This window comes from Neofelis nebulosa, chromosome 5 (assembly GCF_028018385.1).
Source record: "Neofelis nebulosa isolate mNeoNeb1 chromosome 5, mNeoNeb1.pri, whole genome shotgun sequence".
NCBI lineage: Eukaryota > Metazoa > Chordata > Mammalia > Carnivora > Felidae > Neofelis > Neofelis nebulosa.
Genome location: NC_080786.1, coordinates 115,753,441 through 115,778,474, shown reverse-complemented (window position 1 = coordinate 115,778,474; position 25,034 = coordinate 115,753,441). Strand labels below are relative to the sequence as shown.

Genomic DNA, 25,034 nt, shown 5'->3' with positions numbered 1-25,034 from the left:
CTCTTCACTTTCAGCCAGCATATGTCTTTAGGTCTAAAGTGAATCTCTGGGGCACCTGGGTAGCTCAGTCAGTGAAGCATCAAACTTTGGCCCAGGTCATGATCTCACGATCTGTGAGTTCGAGCCCTGCATTGGGCTCTATGCTGACAGCTGAGAGCCTGGAGCCTACTTCTGATTCTGTGTCTCCCTTTATCTCTGCCTCTACCCCACTCATGCTGTGTCTCTCTCTTTCTAAAAAACAAAACAAAACAAAACAAAAACATTAAAGTCAGTCTCTTGTAGGCAGTATACAGATGGATCTTGTTTTTTTATCCATTTAGTTGTCCTATGTCTTTTCCTTCCTTCCTTCCTTCCTTCCTTCCTTCCTTCCTTCCTTCCTTCCTTCCTTCCTTCCTTCCTTCCTTCCTTCCTTCCTTTCTTTCTTTCTTTCTTTCTTTCTTTCTTTCTTTCTTTCTTTCTTTTTATTATTGAGAGACAGAGACAGAGCATGAACAGGGGAGGGGCAGAGAGAGAGGGAAACACAGAATCTGAAGCAGGCTCCAGGCTCTGAACTGTCAACACAGAGCCCAACACGGGGTCCAACTCACAAACCGCGAGATCGTGACCTGAGCCGAAGTCGGATGCTTAACCAACTGAGCCACCCAGGTGCCCCGTCCTATGTCTTTTCATTAGATTCAGTTGATTTTATTTATAGTAATTATTGAAAGGTGTGTAATTATTGCCACTTTGCAAAATTGTTTCTAGTTTTTGTAGTTCTTTCCCTTTTCTTTTTTTCCTCTTTTTTTTCTCTTGTGTTTTGATGACTTTCTTGAGTGTTATGCTTGGATTTTCTGTTCTTTATTTTTTGTGCACCTATTAGAGGTTTTTGGTTTGTGCTTACCATAAGTTTTATACACAGCATCTTGTATATAGCAGTCTATATTCAGTTGATGCTTACTTAAGTTTAAACACATTCTAAAAGCACTGCATTTTTAATCCCCCTCCCACATTTTTGTGTATATGAGTCCTATTTTACATCTTTTTATTTTTATATTCTTTAATTATTGTCGATATCATTGACTTTACTACTTATTTTCTTTTAAGGCTTATTCTAGTTTTGTAAGTGTTTGATCTACTTCCTTGACTATATGCTTGCTTTTATTAGTGAAATATTTTCCTTTCGTAATTTTCTTCCAGTTATGGCTGTTTGTTGTTGTTGTTGTTGTTGTTGTTGTTGTTGTTGTTGTTTTTACACTTAAAGAAGTCCCTTTAACATTTTATAGGGCTGGTTTAGGGGTGATGGATGTCTTTAACCTTTGGGAAACTTTTTCTCTCTCTTTCAACTCTGAATGGTAACTTTGCCAGGTAGTGTATTTTTGGTTTAGTGGGTTTGTTTTGTTTTGTTTTGTTTTGTTTTCCTTTCAGCACTTAGACTGTATTTTGCCCCCCACCCCCACTACTGGCCTGCAAAGTTTCTGCTGAAAAATCAGCTGATAGCCTCATGAAGTTTCCATTATATATAACACATTGCTTTTTTTCTTGCTGCTTTTTCCCAACGTTTTTTATTTATTTTTGGGACAGAGAGAGACAGACAGAACATGAACGGGGGAGGGGCAGAGAGAGGGAGACACAGAATCGGAAACAGGCTCCAGGCTCCGAGCCATCAGCCCAGAGCCTGACGCGGGGCTCAAACTCACGGACCGCGAGATCGTGACCTGGCTGAAGTTGGACGCTTAACCGACTGCGCCACCCAGGCGCCCCTTCTTGCTGCTTTTAAAACTCATTTTTTATCTTAAACTTTGATATTTTAATTATTGTGTTTCTGGCATGGACCTCCTTGGGTATATCTCATTGTGAGCTCACTGTGCTGCTCTTAAATGTTTGTTCCCTTCCCCAGGTTGGGGAAGTTTTCAGCTATTCAAACAAGTTTTCTGCCGCCTTGTCTTTTTTTTCCTTCTAGGATGTCTTAAATGTGAATGTTAGTATGCTGATGTTGTCCTAAAGGTCCCTTAATGTATCTTCATTTTTAAATTCTTTTTTATTTTTCTGTTCAGTTGGGTGGCTTTCTATTACCATGTCTTCCAGATTGCTGATCCACTTTTCTACATCCTCTAATCTAGTGTTGAGTCCCTCTAGTCTATTTTCATGTTAGCTATTATATTTTTTCAACTCTGATTAGTTCTTTTTAATATTTTTGTTCTCTTTGTTGAAGATCACACTGAGTTCATCCACTCTTCTTTCAAGTTCGGTGAGCATTTTTATGACACTTACTTTGAACCCTTTATCAGGTAGTTTGGCTATTTCTATTTTGTTTACTTCTTTTCCTGAGATTTTTTATTGTTCTTTTGTTTGAAACATATTTCTCTGTCTCCTTGTTTCATCTCTCCGTGTTTGTTTCTGTGTATTAGGTAGCTCAGCTATGCCTCCTGGTCTTCAAGATAGTGCACTTAGATATAAGGCATCCTGTGGGGCCCAGTAGTACAGAATCAGGTGCTCCAGGAGTGCCTTCTGTGTAGGCTTGCATACCCTCCTGCTGTGACTGGGCCGTGACTGCTGCACACGTGTGCAGTATGCCGACGTGTGGGGCTGGCCCCAGCCTAGTGGGCTGCAGTGAATGGTTATGACTACTGTGTATACTGGTTGGCAGGGAAGGCCTCCAAGCACAGCTAGCGAGGAGGCCCAGCTGTACCTGCAGTAGGCTTGCTGGTGGGCGGGGCTGGCCCCCAGCCTGACTGGGTGTATTGATGGATTGTGACTTGGTGTGCTGGCTAGAGGCCCGCCTGTGGCCGGTGGGTGGATTATCTCCTAGTACAGCTAATTGAGAGCCTTGGCTGCAACTGTTGACAGGGGTGCATGTTGGCAGCATTGTAACCCCCTCCCGGAGGCAGAATGTGTTTTGTAGTGGCACCGGTTCTGGCCAGGGCTATCCGCGGAGTGTAGTGGGGTGGTAGTCACTATGGAGGGGATACTGGTCCTGACTGTTGCTGCCCACTGGGTGTGGCAGGAGGTATTCGCTTTGCAAAGGTGTGTTTGCTCATTGGGGTGGATTTTCACAGAAACACTGGGGTGGGCAAGCAGCACTCCCAAGGTAAATGGAAAGTGCCAGTTACGCCGAAGGAGGGCAAGAAAATGGTGCCCAACAAGACTTCCGTTCCTGGAGAAAGCTGCTACAGTTCCCTGTCCCTCCAGTACATCTTAAAATTAGTCAATAAATCTCCTTCACTTATAACCCAGGTCCTTTGAAATTTCGGCCTCTGTGCTGGGTCTCAGATCAAGTGATACAGTGTGTTGGCCCATTAAGAGCAGAATCTGAGTTTCCTGTAAATCTTTGCTTTCCTCGAGTTAAGTCCCATTGATTTTCAAAGACATTATGGGGCTTGTCTTCCAAGTGCAGATCCCCAAGGTAGGGTGTGCCTGATGTAGGGTTTGATTCCCTTGCTCCCCAGGGAGAACCTCCATACCTGTGATATTTCTCCTGCATGTGGGTCACTGCACAGAAAGGTTGGGTTCCAACCATGTCTCTTCCCCACTTCCCCTTCTCAATGCGGCTTTCTCTTTCTCTTTAGCTGTGGAAGTGCTGTTCAGCTGGTCTTCAGATCATTTTCAGAGTGAGTTACATTATATATACCTGTAGCCTCAGTATGTCTGTGGGACAAAGTGACCTCAGGATCCTCTGACTCTGCCATCTTCCTTGACCCCTAATGTTATCTCAGTTTTAGTATAATAGTGTCCTTGATTCTTACCAAACATAGTAAATATCCACTGTTTAAAAACAATAGTTAAAAATAGCAACTATTCACTGTTTAAAAACAGACGCAGTAAGATTAGCAAAATAGTATGAACAGAAACAATTTTGTTAACTTCACAATAAACACAAACAGGTACTCATGGATGACACTTGAAATAATAAAAACCAAAAACAGTACTCATGGGTGACACTTGAAATAAGGAAACAAAATAGGATGTATTGGATTCTCATCTATATACAAAAATTCAACAACTAGATCAGGGTGTTTTTTTTTTTTTAATTTAATAAAACCATCAGTTAATATAGACTTCACAAAGGAATGAAAAGAGGAATGAGACATAACTCATTTCTCATGTGGAAGAATATATACTTTATTGGAGGAGAATGGCACATACTTAAAATATGCAGATAATCAGTAAAGGGAGGAAAGCGTTTTCTAAATTGAAACGTGTGTTGTGTGAAAAGTCCATTTTACTTTGACATTATAAATTCGGCCTCCATATCCTTGTAAAGAATATGAAAAGTACTCAAAAAATATTTCTAAATGTTCAATAGCCACCTACAAATAGTAACTTGTATATTTCCCTTTAAAGGTGGATAAAACATTTCCAAAGAATTCTTACTGAAAAATAATCTCAAAATTTTAAGTAAAAAAGTACATTCTGCTGAAACTAAAATTATACTGTATGTTAGCTAACTGGAAGTTAAATAAAAACTTGAAAAACACATTCTGAAACAATATATATTTTATGAGCTTAAATTGGCTCAAAATTGATATGCATGTATTTTTGTGTGTGCACACATGCATGTATGTGCAAATAATACCTTATTTGTGTGTATATTTCCAGAAACTTAATTGTGGTTATTTCTCATTTGGTGGTGATTTTACATACATATAAATTACACACACACACACACACACACACACACACACACATATATGGCATATGTACAATATATTATTATACATGTAATGTATATTATGTGAAATATTATATATAACAAATGTTATATGAATACATATATACATATTCTATTCATAAAATACATGTTGCATGTATTATATAAGTGATTATATAAAATATATAATGAATATATATTATTTTCTAATTAGACATTAAGTGGTAGAAATAAAAGGTGTTTTCCAGAAATAGAAGGATAAATATTTTATGATAAGTATAAATTCTCTATTTAGGGGATAGTAGTCAGTCCTTGAAACTGTATAAGTATTTTAACATTAAGGTGGCCACCGATGCATGTGGAATAAGTCGAGAAAGCAAGAAGTGAAGAGAAATTAAACACACATAGAATACAATTACAGACAACAAACTGTGCATTTTCTAAGAAATCATATGTGCAAAATAACAAGAGAAAAGTCTCCATGAAACCTGGTAAATATTTATTAAATATTTTGTAAAGCTATCATAGAGTCATACACTCTACCTTGTGTATCGCTGTATTTAAAATATGACAGCAAAGCCATTTTTTCAAAAGTGCTAAGAATCTTTGACACATTTACATGCTATGGAGACCTGTGAAAAGTTTGAAATCGTAGTCAGCCAGATGGTTATCTGCATGATACCAAATTGCCACCTGCTTAACAACAGTTGCATGATTAACTGCACTTTAAAAGTTTTTATCTAAGTATTTGGCAAAACACAGGAACAATCATTATTCTATGTGATATTTTTAAAGCATTTCATGATACTGTATATCTGACGATACAGAAAATCTTTGTATTTCATAAAAATAACACTGTTAAGTACATAGCACAAAAGCACAAAATGTACTGGATGGCATAAGTGTTCGTGTCATTGTGAGACTTGCACTTTTTATTACTTCTAGAAAATATATTTTAGACCCAATCTTTCACCTATCTGCTGCCCTGTTTGTTCGATCATAAAAGGAGATCATGAAGGAGATCAATGTTCTCATGAAGGAGAACATTTACATTTAATTTTCCAAGTAACAGAGCTGCTTTGCAATGCTACGTCAGAAATTTGATTGGTAAAACAACTTAGATGGTAATTTGTGCCTTTGTGTAACTCATATAATAGACTTAATTTACACAAATGTTAGAAAATTTAATGGATATTTTCTTTATGTATCAACACATTTTAATAGCAGTATGGCTATTGTACAACCAGCTATTTAACATTAGCTGCGTTAGTATAGATTATAAGCACAACTCGCATGCTTTATGCAAATAATGAATAAATTACATTCTGATAATAAATTAATAACCTATTTTGCGAGTAAGTTGTGTGTAGGCCATGTATATAGACAATACATAAAAATGGAACTCAGAAAGAGCTGAATTAGTTTAAAAAATTAGTATTTTCATTATGAATGTGTATTTTAAAAATGTATAGGTTTTCTACATTTCTTTTACCTTTTATTAAACATCATAGTATTCAAAATGCTTTGCACAGTAATTACTGAAGTTGTTTTACTGTTTGGCATGTATTCATTCACGTATTTGTGACTGCTGCATGAATGTTTCTACCCATCAACTTTCTCTTTCAAATTAAACATTTCAATTATCCAAAATGTTTGATCATTAAAACAAGGCACCGCCCGGGCTTTCCTTTTCCTCTATATTTAGTCTCATGAGTAAATTTGGCTTTAGTAAATTTACAGAAATGAGACTTCCAAAAGCCTTGAATACAAAATATAAAATATTGCGAAGTATCTCAAATATCAAGATAATGGACTTAGATAAAATAAATGACTTAAAACTGCTTTAAAAATTATGTTATTTCAATACAGACTTGTGATATACTTGCTCACAATTCTTGAAAATTACGAATCTAAAATATTGGCTTTATTGACTCACTACTTTGGTGTAGCAGGATTCTTGCACAGAGAATTGACATCAAGGTTTTTTTTGTTGTTGTTTTTTTTTTTAGAAAGCAACTTTATTTGTGCCAGCACTGCTCAGTTGGGTTTGTACCCGAACTGAGCTTGGAACGCCACATGCCATAGTTTTTATATATATATTTTTTTACTTTTTTGTCTCCCATATATGGTAACTACACACACACATACACACACACGTAGTCTGATTAAGCGGTCTCATGTTCCAAGGTTGTGAGGAATGTTGTCACATACGGTATAGTCAGGTTGCCTTTTTTTTCCCCCCTTAGGGAGGGGACGCTATCACACGGGAGCTTTATGAAGCTATGATATCCAAACCTTTCTCTGATTCTTAATCTTGTTGACCCAACCACTAATTCATTTTCTCTTCAAAACAATTTTCTTCCCACATTATTTGTAATTCTCTCTCACAGCCTAGATAATAGCTCAATAATGACTTTTACTGCATCATGACAACTATGGATACTAAGTAACTCTACTCAAAGTCTAATAATACTCTCTCGCTCTGTCCCAAGCCTCCCTAGCACATGAAATTTGGTATGTCTTCGCAAACATTTTTTTCTTCAAAAGGATTTTTTTTTCAAATATACCTCAAATGTTCAGCCTGTTCAGGTGCTTAGAATTATTTGTACCTAAAGGAAAAATGAAGACACTGATACTACTCTAGAGAGAACACAGAAAGAGAAAAAATATTGTGTGACCATTTTCGTGTGTGTGTGTGTGTGTGTGTGTGTGTGTATGCATGCAAACCTGTGCATATACAGGTTTATTACATAAACCTGGAAAATCATCTCTATGCCTTTTTTAATTTTTTTAATTTTATTTTTTTAATTTTTTTTTATGTTTATTTACTTTTTAGACAGAGAGAGAGACAGAGCATGAATGGGGGAGGGGCAGAGAGAGAGGGAGACACAGAATCCAAAGCAGGCTCCAGGCTCTGAGCTGTCAGCACAGAGCCCGATGCAGGGCTCGAACTCACAGATCGTGAGATCATGACCTGAGCTGAAGTTGGACACTTAATCGACGGAGCCACCCAGGCTCCCCTCTATGCCTTTTTTTTAAAATTAGATTTTATAAGAGATTTTGTGTCTAATCACTATTGGAGTTTATAATTGCAGAATCCTTTGTCAACTTTTAGAATCTTTATAGTTTTATATATTTTTTTCACATAAACACATTCTTTCTACACATTAGTCCTTTATTTTGTATAGTTTTTGGTTCAATTCCATTTTTGAGACTAGATATTAAAACCTTTTCTGAGTAATTTTCTGCCCCTAGAGTTGGATTTAGAATGCCACATTTTTCTTTTCTAAACTATAAGTAGAATAATATTTTTATCTTCTAGAAGGAAAAAACAAAACAAAACAGGGAGCCTGGGTGGCTCAGTTGGTTGAGCGTCTGACTTCAGCTCAGGTCATGATCTCACAGCTCGTGGATTCCAGCCCCACTTCGGGCTCTGTGCTGACCACTCAGAGCCTAGAGCCTGCTTCCGATTCTGTGTCTCCCTCTCTCTCTGCCCATAACCCTCTCACATTCTGTCTCTGTCTCTCTCAAAAATAAACATTTAAAAAAAATAGAAGAGAGAGAAAACAATTGATAGGTTTTAATTTATTATGGTATTTAAAATTAGATACTGAGTATATTTTTAGATTACTATTTAAGGAAAAACAGGTGAGTTACATATAAGTATTACTATCATCCTTAGCAAAAAACAAGTCTGTATAAATATTCAAGATATATATAATAAAAATGGTTTCTCTTAAGTGGTACAATTAAGTTTGTACTTTGTGATATAATCCGATTAAATGTGTGTTTTAAGTTTTAATAGTTTTATATTTGTTCAATGACAGAAAAATCTCATCCTTCATGTAAAATACTTGGGAATAAGCAGGTCACTGAGAATATAACCTGAATCTGAGAGAAAGGACTTGGAAGAAGTAAACAGGAACATGCATTTTGCTTATTCAGATATTAGGAGACTCAACACAAACCTGTTAGTATTCCTAGTAAGGACCGAACAATATTCAGTGTAAACCCAAGTGCAGTTAGGTCTCTGTTCTACTAGATACGTTCATCAATACCTCAATGGTTTCAGTTACCTTTTTTCTTTTTTTCCTTGAATACTGCAAATCTTTTGCTAAGGAAGAATGCCCAGGTGCTGAGAATCTTCAAACTTTGTACATAGCTTGGAAGTTTAGAGTGTTGAGCACAGACTGCATTTTTTCTTTTATTAGTGTCCACATACCCAGCATTCTTTGTCTGTTGTAGTCAGTAGAGCTTATGTCATTGAACCATGCAGGGAAAATAGAATGCTCTCTCTGAAGATCAAATTAACTCTTAGACACCAACCTAAAAACCAACAGAATATTTTATATATTTCATGTGAAATTTGGTTTTCTTCTAACACATGTTTGTATGTCATGCTTCTCCTTGCCATTCTCCCTCTACGTAGAGGTAACTCTATGAAGTAGGAGAAAATTTAGGTTGCTATAAAGAAAAAAGACTTATAAGAGATCTTGAGAGACTGGACAGTCCAGAGGTGTTTCCTCAAACACGGTCCCTTTTTATTTTAAACCTTATCTGAGTCTAATTGAATGTTCTTCTCTTAACTGGAAGACTCATGAGTGGCACCAAAATATATCTTCTTTCTCTTAGGTTGGATTATTTCAGTGGAGATCCAAGGATAAACATTTTCATATAAGTAATTTATTAAGAGGGTTCTAGTAAAAATCAGGAGAGTAAAGAAACTGTTCGATAGGGGCAAAGTTCAATAAAGACAAAGTACTTTGTAGGAAAATTTTAGTTCATCCTACAGAGATCTCTTGAAATAGTATAAGTAGCAATTCATAGTGGCTCTAACAAGATAGAGAGGAGCTGAAGCGTTTATATTTATATCCCACATATATTTGTCAGTCACTGGGTTACAAAAGGCTGAGGGGAATGCTGGTTTACTCATCTGGTAAAACAGGTAAAATGTGATCAGGCAGCTTTAAGGGCAAGTCCTTTTGTATGTTTGTTTTTGTTCTCTCTTTTTTTTAATGTTTATTTTGAGAAGAGGGAATATAAATGGGAAAGGGGGAAAGGGAAAGGAAGAGAGAGAATCTTAGAAATCTTGCCAAGTTTCACACTTGGCATAGAGCCCAATATGGGGCTTGATCCTACAAACTGTGAGATCATAACCTAAGCCAAAACCAAGAGTTGGACACTTAACCCACTGAGCCCTCCAGGCACCCCAAGGGCAGGACCTCTAATAAGAAGATTCAATTGCTATTCAGAGTAGAAGCACATCAGTAGCCCCTGTACATGTAAGTGATAAGGAATAAGAAAAAAAATATTCATGGACAAGCGTGGGCTTCAATACTACAAAAGAAGAGGTATAATCTCACTACTGAATTGCATGAACTTTGTTTTAGCTGAAAAAAATGTCAGCATAAAAATTAAACTACAATAAATTTCACCCTTTAGGTGTACTTTTTGATGAATTTTGGCAGTTGTATATATTCATTATGTCATCAATCATGATACAGAGCAATTCCAACCAACTAAAATATATTCTTGGGCTCCTTTGCATTTCATGCCTCCTCTGGCTTTCCTTCCTCACTGCTAGGAAACACTGATCTCTTCTTTGTCCCTATAGTTTTGCCTTTTCTGTAATTTCTTATAAATGATATAATGCTTACGTGTTTGTGTTTGACTTTTTTGACATAGCATGATTTTTGAAATTCATCCATTTTCCAATGTTCAAATCTGTTTGTTTTTACTGCTGAGTAGTATTCTCTGAAATTGGGTTGTCACAATTTGTTTACTGACAAGTTTGTGATGGGTGTATCATTGAGCATTTTGATCAGAAATCTCTGAGAGTTCTATTTGCTCCACATCCTTGCCAACACAAGGCATCATCAAGCATTTTGATTTTAACAGTCTAGTAATTTGGTGGTTTGAATTTGAATTTTCTGAGTGACTAATGTTGAGCACATTTCCATATGCCTATGGGCCATTCATCAATCTTCTTTTGTAAATGATCTATTCAATTGCCCATTTTTTTTTTTTTGTAAGAAGCGGTTTTGTTTGTTTTTTTGTTTTGTCCATAGAAGTCTTCAATGTTAAGCACCATTTATTAGAAAGACTATCTTTTTTTTCCGTTTTTTCCATTTTTCCATCCCCCATGATTTTTCCGTTTAACTAACTTGGCACTGTGTAAAAAAATAAACCCACCCTGTAAATTTGTGATTATTTTTTCACTCTCTATTCTTTTTTATTGATCTATATATTGATCATTACCACTATGCACACTATATGTGGTGAATCTTTCAATGGCAGATGCATTCTGTTTTGAGGTGTTTAAAAATAATTAATTTGGTTAGAATTTGTTCAAATTCAAATTTGTCAAATATGTCAATTTTTTTTCTTTTTCTAACAATTATTGATAGATAGGATGTTGTAATCTCCAGGAATAGATTTCAAGAGAATTTATGTTTCAAGCCCAGTAATTTACATTCAGTTCTCTTTCTTACACATTTGATTGATTATTCAATTGTTTTCAGGTCCTCTATTTTCTCCTTCAATTCCCCTTGCCTTTGAATCCTTAAGCATAGTTGTAAAAAGTACTTTTAAATCTATGTCTGCAAAATCCAACATGTTCATCATTTGTGAGTTTGTGTCTTTTGATTGGTTTTTCTCCTCTTTTTAAATTCACTAATTTGCTATTTTGTACTGAATATTGCTGTGTTATGCTATTAATGTGTAGATTTTGTTGTCTTAAAACAAGGTGACATTTCATTCTGGTAGAATTTGCAAATGAGCTTGATTTATTTGAGCTTCTTCCTAGATTGTACCAAGATAAGTCTGGGATTATTTATTTTAGGACTATGTAAATCTTATTCTTAATGTATTGTCTTTCTGGGAGCTTATCAAATGCCTGGGGTGTAAAATGAGATCTCTCCACTTTAGCTTATAAAAATTTGAACATCTAGCAGCTATATTCAAACCCAAACAATTGTTCAGCTCATATCTCGGCAATAGCTCCTCTTTGGTAGTTTTCTTTTCTTTTTTCTTTTTTCTTTTCTTTTCTTTTCTTCCTTTTCATTTGTTTTGTTTTGTTTATTTTTTTATTTTTTTACTTTGGTTGTGGAGTGGTTAGCCTTGCAAAATCTCCTCTCGTAACTTCTCAGCTTAATATTTATCTAGAAAGTCAAGACAACTCCTGTGCATATTCCTGAAGTCCCTTCATTGTACAATATCTTCTTCAGTTTTTGGCCCATAAAGCCAGCATCCTCAATAACATAACATTGATCTCTGTGGTTCCAGCTCAGTGTAATTTTCTGCTCTATTTGGACTTGCTGTACTCCAGAAAGTATCTCCAGGCATAAAACTGAGGTTATAGAGCCATCTGACAGTTTTTCCTTCTTTTCATGATAACAGCATCACTTTGCCTATCATGCAGTATTTGAAAAGTTATTATAGTTATCTATTAGGAGACGTTAATTGCTAACAGTTTCGCCATTTTAATCACATATGGAAATCCCCATTCTTCTTTTTCTGAGTTATTTTTTAGTTGCAGTATAGCTAACACACAATGTTATGTTTGTGTCAAATGTACAACATAGTGATTTGACAATTCTGTATATGTTAGGCTCACAAGTGTAGCTACTATCTGTCACCATATGATGCTATCACAATACCATTGGCAATAGTCTCTATGCTATACCATTTATCCCCATGATTTATTCATTCCCTAACTGAAAGCTTGTATCTTCCACTCCCCATCATCCATTCTGCCCATCCCTCCCACTTTCCCCTCTGGAAACCATCAGTTTTTCTTTGTATTTATGGGTCTGTTCCTGCTTTTGTTTATTTTATTTTTTAAGATTCCACATATAAATGAAATTGTATTTATCTTGGTGTGACTTATTTCACTTAGCATAATACCCTCTATGTCCATCCATGTTGTTGCAAATAACAAGATCTCATTACTTTTATGGCTAAGTAATATTCCATTATAGATATTTATATTCATATTCAGATTTATAAATATATATGTATATACACACATGCCCCACATCTTCTTTATCCATTAATTTATTTATTGAATGTCCCTAAGTTTTTAAAGTGAGTTTTTCAACAAATTGTTTTGATTAACTGGACAGGTTTTCATAGTTTTTGAGCAATATTTTTTAATACATATAAACATCCTTGGAAAACTTCCTTCATAATTAGTGACAATTTTCCACATGAAAAAAGAATAGTGTATTTTTATCAACAGGGGAAAAAAGAATAGTATATTTTTATTGGGTCATCCTAATAATGTAATTAGAATTTATGGTATAAAGTCATTGCTTAAAAAGTGAAACTTTTAGAATAATGTCTATGTTATTTGTCATTAATGTAATGCTCTAAAGGTCACAACATTAAGTGCATGTGTGAAAATTAGTGGTGTATACTTGGTTAGTTATGTCTTGAGGTGAAATAATCATAAATAGCTCAACTTTACAAAATAGGATACTGAGTATATCCATTGATGGTAAGAAATAGTGAGTAGTGACCCAATCTGAAAACAGTATACCATATTTCTTTTACTTGCAACATCTTTCACAAAAAAGTTAAAAAATCAACCCACCAGGGCGCCTCAGTGGCCCAGTCGTGTAAGCGTCTGACTCTTGGTTTCAGCTCAGGTCATGATCTCAAGGTTCCCGGGCTCAAGCCCCCCACTGGGCTCTGCGCCGTTAGCCAATTCCTTAACATTTCTTCCTCTCCTTCACCCTCTCTTCTCTCTTTCTCTATATACACACATCCTATTGGTTCTGTTTGGCTGGATAATCCTGACTAATACAAAGGCTGTATTCATTTTCCTTAACTAAATACATATGTTCATGTCTCACCTCCTTTGCTAGTAGTTCTTATGTATTGTTATAATTCCAGTTATTTTATTTGCATATGATTTCTATCACAAATTAGGGTATAAAATTCTCTACAACTGAGACAGTGTATAAAACCACTTTTATATCTGTGTCTACTACGTTTTTCTTTTTTAATTATTGAGATACTTTACTCATTTTTTTAATGTTTATTTATTTTTGAGAGAGAGACAGAGCAGAGAGGGGGAGGGCCAGAGAGAAAGAGAGACACAGAATCCGAAACAGGCTCCAGGCTCTGAGCTGCCAGTACAGAGCCCGACTCAGGGCTTGAACTTACAAACTGTGAGATCATGACCTGAGCTGGAGTTGAACGCTTAAGCAACTGAGCCACCCAGGTGCCCCTCTAGTCCATTTTTCAACTACACAGGTAGAATGCCAATATATATTTTAAAAATTAATCCTATTGCTTTATATTATGCTACTGACTCTTGTGAATAAATATGAAGTATTTGATATATTATTAAACCTCAAAAAGTATGTATCTTTGTGTGTGTGTGTGTGTGTGTGTGTGTGTGTGTGTGTTGGAAAAGAAAAATGGAATGATATCATTATTAGTTGCTTCTAATGACTCTCAAAGGAACCAAAAACTAAATGAAATATTTGTCCTATATCTGTTCATGAGTGTTCTTAAAAGAAATATTAGTTTTGTTTATCATGATTAGTATCATGTCATAATATTTTAGATTGTTTTCAATTTAATTTAAAGAGAATAAGGCCATATCTATTTTAAGTATACTGTTGCTTTTGTCCCCAAAGTGAATATAGTTAGATTTACTTTCACTGCCACTTTATTTTTAATGAGAATATTTCAGTGACAACAACAGTAAAATACTCTGATTGTTTTCAAATTAGAGATATAAACTCTGCTCCATAATTTACTTTTGCCCCTCTACTTCATGGAATATTCATTATTTCTAAGAACTGCAGTTTCCTATAAATGATATAAATAAGGTAAATGATGATCTTCACCTTTCCTTAAATTTCTTAAAAATTTTTTTTTTTTAATGTTTTTTATTTATTTTTGGGACAGACAGAGACAGAGCATGAATGGGGGAGGGGCAGAGACAGAGGGAGACACAGAATCGGAAACAGGCTCCAGGCTCCGAGCCATCAGCCCAGAGCCTGATGCGGGGCTCGAACTCACGGACCGCGAGATCGTGACCTGGCTGAAGTCGGACGCTTAACCGACTGCGCCACCCAGGCGCCCCAACCTTTCCTTAAATTTCTAAGAGGCAAAGACTAACTGAAAGTTTGTATTCACCTATTTTTTTTCCATGGGAATTATTTAAGAGACAGAAGTTTTTCTTTTATTATTGGCTGATAAGCAACCAAATTGAAGCAAATCAAATCAGTTTATAAACCTGTAGGAGGATAAAATATAGACATAAATCCACTGAACACACATGTAACTAATACACCCTCTGCACGTATTCTGAATGATTTCAGCTAACGCTACTCGTCTGTCCATAGGCACATGTAATGAATGCCAATGCAGTCATCTGGAGGCTTAGCCATCCTTCTCTTCTTCTTCTTCTTTTTTGTCTCTAGGCTCTCCAACTTTTATGTTTTTCATTCACTCCACTAAGCTTCTCTTGAGCTTTCTAGGTTTGACAAAGTTGTCCTCTGGCATGTTTTTGCCAGCTGTCATGGCTCATGTGCAATTTAAGCCTCTGTTGCACACTATTGTAAATCCAGGTAATGAAAGCCACAAACTTCTCACAAGCATTATAAAGCTGACATCTGTCAAGATAAATATTGTGCAGTCAGCAAAGAGAGGGGATGGCTTAGATGGCTTAAACAGGTAACCTTGATATTTCATTTGAGAAGGCTTTAGATGCACCTTCAAAGTATCGTGGTTTGCATTAAGTTGTTATGTAACATCTGCAGATCACTTTCATGCTCTTAATAAGTAATAGTTTATGTTTTTAAAAACATCTGTGTTTTGGAGAAAATGGATGAATTATTTCCTAAGCCCATTATTTAAAAACATGGTATGATTTTCTGTGTTTTATTTACTTATTTACTATTTTATTGTAATATTAATACCTGTTGTTTAAATAAAATAAATACATGTGTTAAAGTACACATATGAAGAATATCACAATTACTTTTATTATCACAAACCTTTCAATGTTTGTTTAGCAATACTTTATATTCCTTTAATCTTTTATTTTTGCAACGAACACCGTATGAAAATTTGCATCTTAATATATCTCAGTAAATCTTATGTCATAAACATTGTGATGTTAATCATGTTTATCTAAATTATAGCATGAAGTTACCCTGTAGCTTTCTGGCTTTTAATGACAGAAGATTTTACAGAGTGCTTTAATTATAACTATTATAACAACTATACAAATAAGTTCTAACATTGACCATTTCTTATAGGTCAGACTATTTCCTATGTGATATATATTCTCTCATTTAATTCTTTCTAAAAAAATTTTTTTTAAAGTTCATTAATTCATTTTGAGAGAGAGAAAGAACACACGCAAGGGGAGAGGAGTAGGGAGTGAGGGAGAGAGTGAGAATCCCAAGCAGGCTCTGTGCTGAAGTCCAATGTGGGGGCTCAAACTCAAGAATTACAAGGTCATGACATGAGCCAGTTGGCTACTGATCTGACTGAGCCACCTAGGCCCCCCATCTCATTTAATTCTAACAATAATCTACTACTCATACTATTATATATTATATAAATATAAGTTAAAGTAATACACAAATAATTATGTAAATATAATACAATAACCATTATATTATTATGTTCTCTCTCTCTTGTAGACAATAAAGCCAAAGATTAGAGAAGTAAAACAAAATGGTTGAGACAATACAGCCAGTAAGAACAAGAGCTGGCACTCGAGCACATTCTTGTAAGCATCTTTAGAATTAGTTCTTGTAATATCTTATCATGTACAACACTATGTGACAGGAAAATGAAGATTTAGTTTTAGTTACAACTCACAAGTTAGAAGATTATTCTTTTACCCCATCATATTTCTTTAGTAGATTCAGAGAACACCGTAGAAACAGAACAACACTGATCACTATGGGAAAAAAAAATAGAGCTGACTATATAAGGGAAAAGAATCTTCATCCATTCCCTTTGAGCACAGGAAAAAAAAAAAAAAAACAAAAACTAAAAACAAATGCTTTGTGTCAAGGTATAAAAAAAAAAATAAAACCCAGAAATGAGAATGCTGTAAGAATTACATTCTCTCTTATCAGACAGTGAAACACCAAACAAGAGTAGACCAGAAAAAATGTTATTGACATAGACATGCTTTTTATCATTATTTTTTAAGGAACGAAATACTGAAAATGGATTTGGAACCCATAAAATCCTTTAGAATTTTTCCATATAAGTATGTATATAATGATTGAGACCCATAGTATACATGTGTGAATCTTTTTATATACGTACGTGTGTGTGTGTGTGTGTGTGTGTGCGTGTGTGTGTGTGTGTATTTCAACAGTAGGTAAACTAATGCAAAGTCTAATTATTCTGTTAATTTTGTATTTTTGAGATTGGAAACAAGAGAAAGATCCTGTCGTTAGAGTCTAAATTGTATTATACTCATCTGTGAAGAGATCTATCATTTTGTGAGAAAGAATAAGGAAGAATGTGATGAAATCAGAGTGAGCAACTGGGGGTAGAGGGGAGGAGAAAAAGCCAATATAGTATGATCTTGCTCTTCTCTGTAAGAAAGAAGGTAAATAAGATTAACATATATGTATTTTTTTTAATTTCTAAAGAGAGCAAGAATGAAATATGAACTACTCAATTTTACATAAAACTTAGAAAAAGGGAATTGACAGGGAGAAGCAAATACATTTATATGATTTTGACTTTGAACCGTATTTCTTTTACACTTCCAAAAATGAAATTCATCCACCTGTAGGGAAATACCTTAAAAAGTAGGAAAAATAAATGCAAAATTAGGCACAAACATTAGAAAATAAGTCCAACTCTTTATTAAATAGGTAACACATCCATGTCTTATACAACGTTATTTATAATTATAACTCAATAAAATTGGAAAAAAACACCAAAAAAACCCCACAGACATAAGACATAAATAATATTTCAAGTAATTTTAACACAGTTCTTTATATAGATTTATACACACACACACATACATGAATAAACAGAAAGAACTATAAATACACTTTTGGTACATTTTCAATCAAAAATGAACAATAGGTTTATTGTTAGTAATGTTGACAATGTAATTGTAAGCTACATTAAAGTACATTCTTGGAGCCCCTGGTTGGCTCAGTCAGTTGAGTGTCTGAATTTGTGGCTCAGGTCATGATCTCACAGTTCACTAGTTCGAGTCCTGCTTCAGGCCCTGCGCTGACAGCTCAGAGCCTGGAGCCTCCTTCAGATTCTGTGTCTCCCTCTTTCTCTGTCCCTCCCCTGATCAATTACTTTCTCTCTCTTTCTCTCTCTCTCAAAAATAAACACTTTTAAAAAGTACATTCTTTCAAACTACACCAAATGTATTATAAATGAATTTACAATTATTCCCTATGTTTTAAAAAAATGTAAATATATTGAATTTATTTGGAAACAGTTTTTACAGCATAAAAGCATTAAATAAAATAGTTTTATAGCATAAAAGTACTAAATAAAATAGGTAAAAACCTTTTTGTTAAATTTGAGTTAGAAATACGAATGTAACTTGTAATTTAAAGTATATATATTCTCTAGGTTTTTGCTACTGAAATAATCTAGAAGCAGTGACCTCCTAAGAGTAATGTGTATATGTAACAACCAGATTTTGATTCTAAAAACTATTCTCCAATATAATGAAGAGGTGAGACTTGAAGAAATAGCTATTTCCAAGTCTGAGAACAGGGAAAATAGAGAAAATGAAAAATGCACACTAGAAAGTGATCAAATATTAATGTGTTCATATCAAAAGGATACAGAAATGGGTTGGCAATTTGTGTGGAAAATTATATATATATACATATATATATATATATATATATATGTGTGTGTGTGTGTGTGTGTGTGTATAAATGTTTTTTTTTCAATGCTATACATCTCAAAATCTTGATTAGTTTTTCCAGTATGAAAAATATGATATCCACTAAGTTTGGTATATACACTTAGTGGGTCTTTCCATTCTGTTTATTTTTCAACTTTTTGTATCATTTTGTTTTAAAATCCTATTGTGCAAAAATATATGGCATTAGAGAGGAGACAGTAAGATTTAAGAAGAAAGATAGTATCTTTTAAGCAGTAGGCTTAAACCATTCATATGCATACCGATTTTTGATGAGTTTGCATATATTCCATATTTGGTTTTATGTGGTGTTACTTGTCATTATTCACTTATTTTATACACTCCATTTTCCACTTTTTGGTGATTTTAGTTTGCTTCATTTTGTTTACGTATTTAAAACTACGTATTTTACTCTCAAATTTTCTGATTACTTTTATGTACATATTTGACAGGTAACATTAAATTTAAATCTTCTAATAAAAGTTGAAGTTTAATAAGATCAGTTTTACTCTCTGCAAGGACATTAATACCTATTTAATTTTATCTTCTTTTTTTCTTCTCCTCTTTCCCCATAAATAAACACAGACACACACACACACACACACACACACACACATCATAGGACAAACCTTATTATTTTCATCTAGGTTGTAGTTTAATTTGTTAACTAAAACACATTTTAAAACACTGATTATTTAGATATACTGCAGACATATTTTTGGTAGCAAATTCTTTTTTTTTTTTTTTTTAATTTTTTTTCAACGTTTTTTATTTATTTTTGGGACAGAGAGAGACAGAGCACGAACGGGGGAGGGGCAGAGAGAGAGAGAGACACAGAATCGGAAACAGGCTCCAGGCTCCGAGCCATCAGCCCAGAGCCCGACGCGGGGCTCGAACTCACAGACCGCGAGATCGTGACCTGGCTGAAGTCGGACACTTAACCGACTGCACCACCCAGGCGCCCCTCTTTTTTTTTTTTTCTTTTTTTTTTTGCAAATTCTTGAATAGTATTGTTCAAATGCCAGTAAGCTAATTAAATAATTTATAGAAATATAGCATATCAAGAATGGAATATTTTGTTGTCATTAATATTGATGTGATTTGTCCATATCAGCATATATTTAAAATGCTCAAAATTTATTGTAAAGTGAAAAAATTAATTTATATGAAGACAGTTATTTTAGATACCATTTTATTCAACTTCTATCAATAGTTATGTCTAGAGAAATGCCCAAATAAATAGGTAGATATATACATACATAAACAACTTGTCATTTCTGAAAATAGGCACCATTATTTTATAAACACATTTGCCTTTATTGAGAGGAACTGGTACAATGTGTTACATATACATTTGTAATGCTAAAATTTTGCCATGTTTATGTATTATGTAAAAAAAAAAACCCTATTCAAAATGTCTACTACAACATGGCAGTTTTTAAAAAGTTCTTACGAGCCAATGATTACATGTTACATGGGCATCTGGGAAAAGTTAGTAAAAAAAATTAATTCATTGATGAAGAAAAACACATGTCCCTACAATAAGGAGAGTTGAATCTTCACATTCAGTGACATAAGATTTGCCTACAATCTTGTCATCTACAATATTAGCAAAGCGCTTTAAAATAAACAATTGATGGAGAATGTGAGAAAAATGTTACTGAGGTGAAAATTGGTATTTAATGGCAATACACATATCAACCTTCAGCAGGTATGAGACAGTGTAATTAATTATTGGGATAGCATTCCAAGTAAGAGTATGTTTAACAATACTCTGCCCTCTAAGGAACATTTCTTCTGTTTTTATTTTCCTTAAATTCAATAAAAAGAGAATTGAGAATGATGTTGATTTGAGTTTCTAAGGTTCACGCCTGCGAGTCAGGATTCTCAATCCAGAGACAATGGCCCCAATGTGATAGAACCCCAAAGGCCTCACTGAGAGTAACTGGAATGAGACAGTTGATAGCTTTGATGACGTGAACCTCTCTGATTCCCTTTCCCGTGTCATCTATGCCTATGGCTTTGAGAAGCCTTCTGCCATCCAGCAGTGAGCCCTTCTTTCTTGTATCAATGGTTAATGTGATCACTGAAGCCCAATCTGAGACTGGGAAAATAGTCACTTTTGCCATATCAATTCTGTGACAGATTGAATTGGAACTAAAGGCTACACAGGCCTCGGTCCTGGCACCCAGCAGAGAGTTGGATCAGCAGATACAGAGATAGGCATGGAATTAGGAAATCACGTGGGTGCCTCCTGCCATGCCTGCATTGAGGGGACCAATGTGTGTGCTGAGGTGCAAAAGTTGCAGATGGAAGTTCCCCATATCATCATACCCCAGGTCATGTGTTTGATACGCTTAACTGGATATACCTGTATCCCAAATACATCAAGATGTTTGTACTGGAGGAAGCTGATAAAATGTTAAGCCATGGATTTGAGGACCAGATCTATGACATATTCCAAAAGCTCAACAGCAACACCTAGGTGGTTTTGCTGTCGGCTACAATGCCTTCCAATGTGCTTGAGGTGACCAAGAAGTTCATGAGGGAACCCATTTGGATTCTGGTCAAGAAAGAGGAGTTGATCCTGGGAGATATCCACCAGTTTTATGTCAAGATGGAACAAGAGGAATGGAATCAGATGCACTGTGTGACTTGTATGAAACCCTGACCATCATACAGGCAGTCATATCCATGAACACCTGAAGGAAGGTTGATTGGCTCACTGAGAAGACTCACACTTGAGACTTTACCATGTCCTCCATGCATGGAGATATGGACCAAAAGGAATGAGATGTTATCATGAGAGAGTTCAGCTCTGGCTCTAGCAGAGTATTTATTACCACTGACCTGCTGGCCAGAGGCATTGATGTGCAGCAGGTTTCTTTAGTCCTCAATTACGACCTTCCTACCAAAAGGGAAAACTGTACCTACAGAATCAATTGTGATGGACCATTTGGATGTAAGGGTGTGGCTATTAACATGGTGACAGAAGAAGACAAGAGAATTTCTCAAGACAATGAGAACTCTACAACACCTCCGTTGATGTATACCCCTCAATGTCGCTGAAACCATCATCTGAGGTGCTTCCTGCTACCTAGCTTTACCTGGAGTTCAGTCCTTGGGCAGGATAAGAGGGGAGGGGGCACTGAAGAGGAGCAGGAGAGGGGAGGGAAGGGAGCCAAGGGATGGACATCTTGTCATTTTTTTTTTTAATAAATGTCACTTTTTGAGGCCAAAAATAAATAGACTTCTGTTGATTTTATTTTATTATATAGGCTATAGTTTTCAATATAAAAAGCAAATTTATACTTTTTTTTTTTATAAATTGAAAGAGAACAGCATGTTTGGCATCATAAAACAGAGCTATGGTTGAAGTGTATCTATTGTAGACATTACAAGTAATCTCAGAATAACCTCGTGTTTTTTTTTTCCATTTTCATGGGTGTGTTTGCAAAATCTAGTTTAAAAAGAAACCCATAGAAGTTTTCATTTGCCCAGAATGAGGGATGAAGATTACAATTTACAGTCACTTTCTATTTTTTTATTGACGTATAGCTGACATACAGTATCCTATTCGTTTATATCAATAGTACATCATAGTAATTCAATATTTTTATACATGATGAAATGATCTCCATAAGTCTAGTTATCATCTGTCACCACACAAAGTTACTACACTATCATCAACTATATGATATATTATATCCCCATGATTTATTTATTTTAAAACTGGAAGTCTGTACCTCTTAATCCTCTTTACCTATTTTGCCCATCCTCTAAACTTTGGTAACCAACAGTTTCCTGTATCTAGGAGTCTGTTTCTGTTTGGTTTTGTTTTATTTTTAGATTCCATATATAAATGAAATCAGACGGTATTTGTCTTTCTCTGACTTATTTCACTTCACATAATGCTCTCTAGGTCTATCCATGTTGTCTCAAGAAGCACAATCTCATCTATTTTTATGGCTGACTAATATTCTGTAACACACACACCACATCTTCCTTATCCATTGGTCTATTGATGGACATTTAGGTTGCTTCCATATCTTAACTGTTGTAAATAAGGTTTCCATTGAACATAGGGATACAAATACCTTTATGAACTGGTGTTTTCATTTCCTTTGTATAAATGTCCATAAGCAGAATTGCGGGTGGTTTTAATTTTCTGAGGAACTTTCATACTTTTTTTCACAGTAGCTGAACAAATTTGCATTGCTACAAAGATATTATGAGAGTTTTCTCCACATACTTGCCAGCACTTGTTCCTTTTTGTCTTTTTGATAATCCGGGAGGAGAGAGGTGGTATCTCATTGCATTTTTGATTTGCATTCCCCTAATTATTAGTGTTTTTGGGCATCTTTTCATGTGTTTGTTGGCCATCTTGCATGTCTTCTTTGGTAAAGTATTCAATTCCTCTCTCCATTTTTTAATCACGTTGTTTGTTTTTATATTAAGTTGTGTTCCATATGTATTTTGGATGGTAACCCTTTATTGGATGTATGATTTGCAAATATCTTCTCCCATTCAGTAGGTGCCTTTTCATTATGTTGATAGTTTCCTTCTCTGTGCCAAAGCTTTTTAGTTTGATGTAATCCCATTTTTTTTTTTAATTTTAACTTTTGTTGCCCTTGCCTGAGTAGGTCCAAAAAGCATTGTTCACACAAATGTCAAAAAATTTACAACCTGTGTTTTTTTTCTATGAGTTTTATGGTTTCAGGTCTTACATTCAAGTCTTTAATCCACTTTGAATTTATTTTTTAATATGTTAAAAGATAGTGGTCCAGTTTCATTCTTTTGCACATAGCTATATAGTTTTCCCAGTAACATTTATACGAGACTGTCTTTACCCCATTAAGTATTCTTGCCTTCTTTCTTACAGATTAATTGGCTACTTATGTGTGGAGTTATTTCTGGGCTTTGTATTCTATTCCATTGGTCTATGTGACTGTTTTGTGCCAGTCCCACACTGCTCTGATTACTATAGCTTTGTAGTATAGTTTGAAATCAGATAGCATGATATATATACCTTTGTTCCCCCCCCCCACCCCCCAAAAAAAAATTATTGCTATTTGGGATCTTTTCTGGTTCCAAACACATTTTAAGATTCTTCTTCTTAGTTCTGTGACAAATACCATCAGTACTTTGATGGGCGTTTCACTGAATCTGTAGAATGCTTTCAGTAGTATAGACATTTTAGTAATATTATTTTTTCCACTGCATGAGCCTGGTGCACCTTTCCATTTATTTGTGTAATTAGTAACTCTCATCAAAATCATCTAGTTTTCAGCATACATGCGTACGTCATCTTACTGCATTTTTCTTTATTGTATATTATGAATATTGCATTTAGTACAACTAAAGATTTGTGGCAACCCTGAGTTAAACACATCTCTTGGTGCCATTTTTCCAACAGCATTTGTGTAATTTGTGTCTCTGTGTCACATTTTGGTAAGTCTCACAATATTTCATTAAAAAAAAATTTTTTTTTTAATGTTTTACTTCTACTTTTGAGAGAGAGAGAGACAGAGTGAGAGCAGAAGGAGGGAGGGAGACACAGAATCTGAAGCAGGCCCCAGGCTCTTAGCTATCAGCACAGAGCCAGATGTGGGGCTTGAACCCACTAACCATGAGATCATGACCCCAGCTGAAGTAGGAGGCCCAAACGACTGAGCCACCCAGGCACCCCTCACAATATTTCATTTTTTAATTATTATTATACTTGTTATAGTGGCCTATGATCAGTAATTACTACTCCCTGAAAGGTAAAGTGATGGTCAGCATTTTTTAGCAATACTTTTACTTAAGATATGTATATATATATATATATATATATATATATATATATATATATATATTTAGTCATAATGCTATTGCACACATAATAGGCTAACGAGTCATGTAAGCATAACTTTTTCATGCAGTGGGAAACCAAACGGTATATTTGATTCACTTTATTGCAACATTTACTTTATCACAGTGGTCTGGAACCGAATGCTCAATGTCTCTGAGGTACATCTGTACAGGTCTTTCACCTCCTTACTTAAATTTATTCCTAGGTATTTAATTCTTTTGATGCAAATGAAAATGAAATTGTTTTCATAATTTTTCTTTCTGATACCCTGTTATTGGTATATAGAAATGCAACCAATTTCTGCATCTTAATTTTGTATTCTGCAGCTTTAATGAATTCAGTTATTAGTTCTAATAGTTTTTTGATAGAATTTATGTATATGTATGTATGTGTATATATATGTACAATGTTATCTCCAAATAGTGACAGTTTAATTTCTTCCTTTATAATTTGGATGCCTTTATTTATTTATTTATTTATTTATCTATCTATCTATCTATCTATCTATCTTGTCTGTTTCCTGTGGCTAGGACTTCCTGTCTTATGTTGAATAAAAAGTGGCAAGACTGGACATCCTTGTCTTCTTCATGATCTTAAAGGAAAAGCTTTCAACTGTTCCCCATTAAATTGATGCTATCTGTGGGTTTTTCTTT

The 25,034-nt window shown here is 34.8% G+C and overlaps 1 pseudogene; it reads left to right on the top strand.

The window, feature by feature from the left end:
- The first annotated feature begins 2,935 nt into the window (after positions 1 to 2,935).
- Positions 2,936 to 21,628, top strand: LOC131513181 (eukaryotic initiation factor 4A-I-like; annotated as a pseudogene).
- The last annotated feature ends 3,406 nt before the right edge of the window (positions 21,629 to 25,034 follow it).